Source organism: Adiantum capillus-veneris, chromosome 12, assembly GCF_014529385.1.
Source record: "Adiantum capillus-veneris isolate H3 chromosome 12, ASM1452938v2, whole genome shotgun sequence".
In the NCBI taxonomy this organism is placed as follows: Eukaryota; Viridiplantae; Streptophyta; class Polypodiopsida; order Polypodiales; family Pteridaceae; genus Adiantum; species Adiantum capillus-veneris.
Window position 1 is genome coordinate 103,754,406 of NC_140942.1, and position 8,408 is coordinate 103,762,813.

The following is an 8,408-nucleotide window of genomic DNA, read 5'->3' on the forward strand; positions in this document are numbered from 1 at the left end:
TTTTGAATCAATTTGCTAATTTCTCCCTTTTAATTTTTTCCACAAACAGTGTAATTCTGCTAAGATAATTATGTAAATTAATTATCTGAGATTAACATAATTATCATGAGTTTTTTAAGATGTAATTAACCTCTGCTAAATAACTCAAAACATTTAGAATCACTTAGCTAGTTTCCCCCTTTTAATTTGTCACAAAAACATCATAATTCTACTAAGATAATTACGTAAATTTATTATGTGAGATTAACATAATTATCACGGATTCTCTAAAGTGTGATTAACATCTGATAAATGACTGAAAGCATTTTGAATCAATCTACTAATTTCTCCCTTTTAATTTGTCCCAAAAACAGTGTAATTCTTCTAAGATAATTAGTAAAATTAATTATCTATGATTAACATAATTATCATAGGTTCTCTAAGATATGATTAATCTTTGATAAATAACGCAAAGCGTTTTGCATCAATTTGCTAATTTTCCCCTTTTAATTTGTCCCAAAAGTAGTGTAATTCTTCTAAGATAATTAAATAAATTAATTATCTGAGATTAACATAATTATCACGAGTTCTTTAAGATGTGATTAACCTCTGATAAATAACTCAAAGCATTTTGAATTAATTTGCTAATTTTTCCCTTTTAATTTGTCCCAAGAACAGTGTAATTCTGCTTAATTAATTATAAAAATTACTCAAAAAATTATAGGATAATTTTTCTAGCTTAATGACAGTCTAACACAGCTTTGATAATCATCTCAACTTAATCTAAACTTAATTAATATAATTCCCATTAATTTATAGTTAATATGGACAATTTCAACCCTAATATGATATTATAAATAATTAGCTTAATATCCCTAAGCTTAATTACAACAATCAGCAGAGAATATTTAATTAAGAGAGGATTTTTTAGTATACATAGGATTAATCTTTAATTTATTGAGAAAATAGGTTAACCTAGCTTTGCTAATTAAGAAGGATTAGGCTAATTACCGTTTAATTTAACCAAGTAGAGCTTAATCTCTAGTGATTTCTACGTAGCGGTCTCTCTAGATGAGAGAGTGTATCAAGGATCCGAGTCTGAACTTTTATGAAGGAAATGGGATCTTTTTATAGTTTTTCTGGGTTTCGGGCTGTTCCTGGTAGGTTTTGACACCTCAAGCAGGCCCACAGCTTCAAGGTAGCGCCATCTGCTGCTATTTCTATCTCTGGCAGGTTCCCCACAGCTCCACACTGTCCCTTCAGCTTCCAGATTCGATTTTGGTTAATTTTACTGATTTTTAATGATGAAATTTGGAATATCAGTTAATTCTAGAACCTTAGGATAAGAAAGTCTTTGTTAATAATAATTACTGAAACCATCCAATTTTTATTAACTAATTGAATTCTTAGTGTAACCTTTCAGGGCCCGTAACTTTTCCAGATTTTATCGGATTCTGATTCTGAAAATTACTAACCATAGTAAAGCTCTGGTTATGATTCCAAAAATACCAATATCAGCCATGATTGAATCATTCAACAGTGGTTTTCAAGCTAATCTTACAAGATTCGTACAATTTTTAAGGTTTCAGAAACTAGAAACCTTACAGCTGCTGCTATAAGTTCAAGACAAATACAAAGCAGGCACGAGGACAACGGCTGGCAAACCATATACAATGAGCCACATGGGCAAGTCTGCAAAATTGAAAGCCACAAGAAAAAACATGGTTGACAGACAATAAGAAATTTCATGGCTATCTAAGAAAGAGAGAGATTGACACTCTCGTTGAAATCCATGCATTTCCTACCAAAACTCTCTCTCTCTCTCTCTCTCTCTCTCTCTCTCTCTCTCTCTCTCTCTCTCTCTCTCTCTCTCTCTCTCTCTCTCTCTCTCTCTCTCTCTCTCTCTCTCTCTCTCTGTGTGTGTGTGTGTGTGTGTGTGTGTGTGTGTGTGTGTGTGTGTGTGTGTGTGTGTGTGTGTGTGTGTGTGTGTGTGTGTGTGTGTTACCATATACATGTGGTAGTGATGTGTGTGAACACACTAGGACCACCAGGGCATTTTTTCCCTCTTTAGGAGGTTTTTTTCCCCGTCATTGTATATACGCCCATCACTCTAGGGCTATCTATCTTTCCATTGCACACTAAGTAAAACACTCTCTATTGTGTGCCTTGAGCTTCCTTCGTCTTCTCCAAGCTGTGTGTGTTTTGCTGCAACCCTAATTCCAACAATTGGTATCAAAGCAGGTTGCATCCTCCCAGGCTTAGTCGCCAGCAACTCCAGCACACGCCTGCTCATTTCTCCGATTTCAATGAGCTTTGGCGAGCGTTGCAAGTCAACAAAACTTTTGGGGGAGCTCGTAGAGCCGAGTCCGCTCAGATTTTTGATTCGAGCTCATTTCAGCCTCCGTTTCCACTGAAGGCAGTACTGCACAGGCTATTTCGTTATTTTGTGAAAAAATCCTATATCATTGTCTTTTTCTGCATAACATGTGCCTTACAGTCTTCTACGGTTTGTGTTATATAGCAGGTGTTGTTCTTGCTTCGTTTCTCTTCTTTTTGGGCAGTTTTCACATCAGATGCGTTCAAGATGTTTGCTACTGAGGACAGATTGGATGGAGACAATTACCCTATGTGGGCTTACATGATGCAACATGTTCTTGTGTCAAAGGGCATTTGGAATATTGTGCAGGGCATTGATGTACGTCCTGGTTCTGAGGACGCAGGCGATGTTCAGGATGCGGCAGGTCTTGCAGCAAGGATTGCTGCTATTAGAGTTGTTTTGCCGACAGCAAAACAATCTCGTTGGGATGTAAAGGATGTGCAGGCTCATGCATTGATTGTGTTGTCTGTGAAGCATACCATTGTTCCTCACATTCGTTCAGCAAAATCTACAAAACAGGCTTGGGATATTTTGGATGGTCTTTACGCAAGTCGCAATGAGGCTAAAATTGCTTTGCTGCGTAAAGAGCTGGAGTCAAAGATTATGCATGAGGAAGATGATATGGACACTTTCCTTGTTGGTGTCAAGGATATCAATAATGAGCAACTTATTTTTGCAGGTGAAGTCATTTCAGACAATTCCCTTGTGGAGACTGTTCTTGATGCCTTACAAGATTCTTACCAGACTTTTGCTAGTACTTGGAAACTTATGATCGAAGGAAATCCTGAAGTTGTCAAGTTTGATGCATTATGCACATTGCTGCTACAAGAGTCACTTTCCAAAAAAACCAAGACTAGGCAGCGTGCGTTGAACATGCTTTTATTGCTTCTCAAAGAAAGGGTGGTAATAGCAATGCAGGCACTTCTTATGGTTCTGCTGTGAGTGGCAAAAATTCTGTTCCTAATGCTTCTGCTGGCAGCAATTTGTCTGGAAATTCTGGTGATAAGGGAAAAAAGAAGATGCGTTGCCATTTTTGTAAAGCTAATGATCACTTGATCAAGTAGTGTCCTCATTTGAAGGCCAAAGAGGCTAAGAAGAAAGAGGGTGGTACGATGAGAAAGTTATGTCAATTTGAAGTTGGGTTTGATTACAGATCTATATCGGATTACTGAACTGCAGATGAGGGATCAAGGATAAAGTGAATGCATGGGCCTAAAGTGCTCACCTTGTGGAGCAAGTCGGCTCTTTTCATATTCGCAATCGCAGGTCTGGTTGCCAAGGTATTAGCAGGTTAAGTTTCATCGAGGACTGGTATTGTATCAGTGTGGGCGCCTCAAAGAGTGTGCCAGCTGGGAGTTTTTGGGTATCAATCGGGTTCTGGAATGCGGTGCACACAATAGGGCAATAAGAGGTTAAGTAGCATTTTGCCCAAAATGTCATCTCCTATAGTGTATTGATAACGTGGTATGCTTCTAGAGTTGTGCTCAGCACTATGGTGGCCAATATGTAAGCCTAATGTGATGATCATTGATGCTTTGGATGGGATGTATGCCAAATGTGTTGTGGTTGGTGATGCTTGGGTCAATATGTTATTGAATGTGGTGCCCTTACAAAAGAAGAATAAGTTATTGGACGGTTTGTCTTATTATTTGGAAATTCTTCACTTGGAGAGCATTGATTGCGGACTATGTCCGACCTAGCTATGGCATGGTGATGCTTTTAACTGAATGCAAAGGGAATGCCTTTTGCCAAATGCAATCACCTATACTTACATCTTGAAGGCAAGCAGCACCATGCAAGACATTAAATGAGCAACAAAACTCACGATTATATTTCAGTCGAGGGCTGCTGCAAGTAAATGACGAGCAAGGCAATGCCTTGGTTAATGTGTGTGTGTGTGTGTGTGTGTGGGGGGGGGGGGGGGGGGGGGGGGGGGGGGGGGGGGGGGACTAGACCTTAGGATCCTCCTCCCAACCTCCCAATATAAAGTCAGGCTCCTAGCCTCTTGCCCTAGACGGATCCCCTTGTCCACAGTGCCTAGCATGGCCCCTGGCCCAATCCGTGACTCCCTGGCCTTGCCCTTGTTACTCCCCCCTTAAGGAAGAGTTTTTTTCCTCGAAACAAAAGTGGGAAACTTCTTCTTAAGAGCACTAATGTTTTCCCAAGTGGCACCTTCCTCAGGTTGATCTTTCCACTTGATTAAAGCTTGTCGACGTACCCTACCCCCACCATAACAGGTGACCTAGGTTCAAAACCATACATGAGCACGAAAGGACTAAATCCAGTCGTGACATGCTTAACAACGTTGTAAGAAAACTCAAGAAGAGGTAGATATTCTTCCCATTCTATTTGTTTCTTGCTAACGTATGCGCATAGCATATCCTCTAGCACTTGGTTAACTCATTCAGTCTGACCATGTGTTTCTGGATGATCGGCTGTATTGAGGTTGAGTACACCCAATCATTTAAACACAGCCCTCCAAAAATGACTGCTAAACTTGGGATCACAATCACTCACAATGTTACTTGGCAAGCCATACAACTTGTATAGATTGTCCACAAATAACTTGGCTAATTTTGGAGTCTTAATTGTTGATTTGGTTGGAATAAACTTACATAGTTTAGTCAACCGGTCTACGACCACCCATATTGAGTCATGACCTCGTACAGTGGTTGGTAAACCCACAATCTAAACAAGGCGATACTTTCCCATTTCCCATTGGGAATCTCCAAAGGATGTAAGAGTCCTCCTGCCTTCAGGCGCTCTGCTTTGTTAACTTGACATTTTTGGCAATGCAAGACATAATCTTGAAGAAATCCATGTAAACCTGGCCAGTAAAAATGTCGTCGTACGAGAGCATGTCTTTTTAATACCCGAGTACCCTGCACTTGGACTGTCATGACATTCATAAAGAATTTGGCGCCGAATTTCTGTGTCCATCGGTACACAAACTCTCCCCTTATGGAGTAGGTGCCCATCGCCGATGGTGAAATCCTTCCATCGTTGTAGTTCATCACTCGATAGATGAGAACTGTGTCTGGAGGTTAACGATACTCTACCAGCATTGGAGTGAGAAGGACCCCTCATTTGCACATGGCTCCACACTTTGGAATATGCGTCATCCTGCTCATATTTTCCCTTTAGAGAATCCAAAAATTCACTGCGAAGTTCCGTGAACAAGAGAGAATTGATCTCAGGCATACGACTAAGAGCATCAGCCACCACATTGTATCTTCCTTTACAATACCAGAGCTTTGCGTCATATTCTTGAAGAATTATAGCCCACCTGGCTTTTTGACCCTTCAAGTTGGTTTGTTGTGTAAACCATTTAATGCTTTCATGGTCATACACAATCTCAAATTGAGCGCCATATAAATAATGTCTCCATGTTTTCAAGGCAGACACTATTGCATAGAGTTCGCATTCATAAGCAAAATAATTATGTCGTGCTGAATCAAGCTTCTTGCTTTCAAATGCAATTGGCTACCCTTCTTGTAGCAGGACTCCTCCAATAGCACGATCACTGACATCCATTTCCAAAATGAATGGTTTCAAAGGATCTACAATAGCTAGAATTAGAGTTGTAGCTAATGCATCCTTGAGCATATCAAAACTATGCTACTGAGCGGGTCCCCACTGAAAGGTCTTGCCTTTGCCTTTCAGTTGGTCCGTCATGGGAACAACAATATTAGCATAGTTTTTAAGGAACCTTCGATAAAAACCTGCAAATCCTAAAAAAATATGTAACTCTTCTAGATTTTTAGGAGAAGGCCACTGCCGAATGGTATCCACTTTGGATTGATCTATGTGTAGCAGAAATAACATGCCCAGGATAGTGAATTTCCTCCTTCAAAAAATCACACTTGGATTCCTTGGCATATAATTGATTTGTTCGTAACAATTCAAACACTTGCCTCAAATGTTGTAAGTGTTCTTCCTCGGAAGCACCTTATACTAGAATGTCATTGAGAAAAATGATGACAAATTTGCCCAAGTACAATTTCAAGACACTATCGATAAGTGTCATGAATGTTGCGGGCGCATTGGTTAACCCAAAAGGCATAACCAAAAACTCGTAGTGTCCAAACCTTGTTCAGAATGCAGTTTTGGGTATATCAGCAAGTCAAATACGTACTTGGTGATAACTCGACCGCAAGTCTATTTTTGTAAAAATACAAGCATGAGTGAGCTTGTCGAACAACTCATCCACGCATGTAAACGGGTATTTGTTCTTAACAGTAACAACCACATTTAAGCCACGATAGTCTACGCACATGCGCATACTACCATCTTTTTTCTTCACTAATAGGATAGGAGAAGCCCATGGTGAAGAACTGGGTTGGATAAACCCTCTACTAAGATAGTCAGCAAGCTGACGCTCCACCTCAGTAGCTTCAGAGTAATTCATACGGTAGGGTGGTTTACTTATTGGTTTACTGCCTGCAATCACATCGATGCTATGTTGCACCGGTCGTGTCGGCGGTAATCCTGATGGAAAATCATTAGGAAAACATCGTGAAATTTCTTTAATAAATTTTTTGAAGCGCTAGCAACCTTTGCTTGTTGAGAAGTAGCCGTTGGTGGAGGAGATGAGAGAGAAGCATACGACATTGAGGAATATTCAACAGATTCAATATTAGACAAAAAATGAGACAATGAGTAACACAATAAAACTTGAGAAGGCACATCCTTCTCTCCTAACAACAACACATGTGCGCCATGGGATTCAAACATCAAGCCGTTGTCCTCATAAATACGCTTTAGTGATGGTCCTAGGCCATGCAACCATTTCCTACCAAGTACCACATCTGCCCTCTCCATGTTCATAACCTAAAAATCCAAGGAAGTGGAGTAGCCTTGTATTTCCAACGGTACAGCTCGGACTTGAGTATCCTAGATTTTGGAATCATAACCATTCATCATTGCTACCTTGTAGTGGTGGAAACTCAGAGTTTGAGGCAATTTGAGTTTTTTCACTAGTGCATAATTAATGAAATTGTGAGTAGCACCGTCATCTACCAAGATGAACACCTTGTGACCTTGCAGAGATCCGTGCATACGCATCAACTCATGTGGACTGAAGGTCTGTTTCCACATGGAAGCTGTGATACAGCATTCATGCACCACCTCTGTGTGTGTTACTTCCACCATAGAGTCTCGTGAGGAAGACTCAAGAGGCAACAATTGCACCGTGTGCACTACTTTCTCCTTGCCATGAGCAGCAGATTTCCCCTTGGGACAATCCTTGTGCCATGGCCGCTTCCCAAGCATTGAAACATACCTTCTCTTTTTTAGCCTTGTCAAAGTCCTCAGGAGAGAGAGGACCACGGGACCCCTTGGGTTTTTTAACTGCTTCAGAACTGGCTACTATAAATTTCCTTTTATTGTGCACATACTGTATACGTGTATTACCATGTGTATTAGCAGGCATGCAATTATTATGTGATTTCTTTTCATTTGGATCATCATGAATGTGTGCTTTCATTATGGCCTTCTCAAGTGTTTTAGGGACCTTAGTCTTGACGTGCTTCTTAAGCTCTGGCGTCAGACCGCGGATAAACCTACGTACTTGCTAAAAGGTGTCTAGTTCTTCCAGCTTGAGGATAACATCTCAATAGTGAGAGATATATTCAAGTAATGATGGGTATTGGCACATGGAACACGTGTCCCAAGCCGTAAAATTTTGATCTGCCCCATTTGTAGGCAAAAATTCTTTTCGAAACATAGCCTGAAAGGCTACCCAGCTTTGTGGTATGATATTCGTCTCCTTGAGAGACATCCACCATTTGTAGGCCTTGCCTTCCAGAGTTAGACTTGTTTGCAATGCTCTGACTACATCCGAAGTACACCGTAAGGAGTGAATTCCATCCCACTTGCTGAGAAAGATATTCACTGCATCCTTATTGCGATCTCGGTCCTCTCCCTAAAAGTCGGTGGTTTACTGTTTTTCAACAACTCGTCCACCTCCTTTGTAGTGAGAGTGTGCAAAGAATCCGGGGATGGACCTTGTCCATGATCAGAAGGGCCTTGCCCCTAAGTAGCAGTGTGCTCA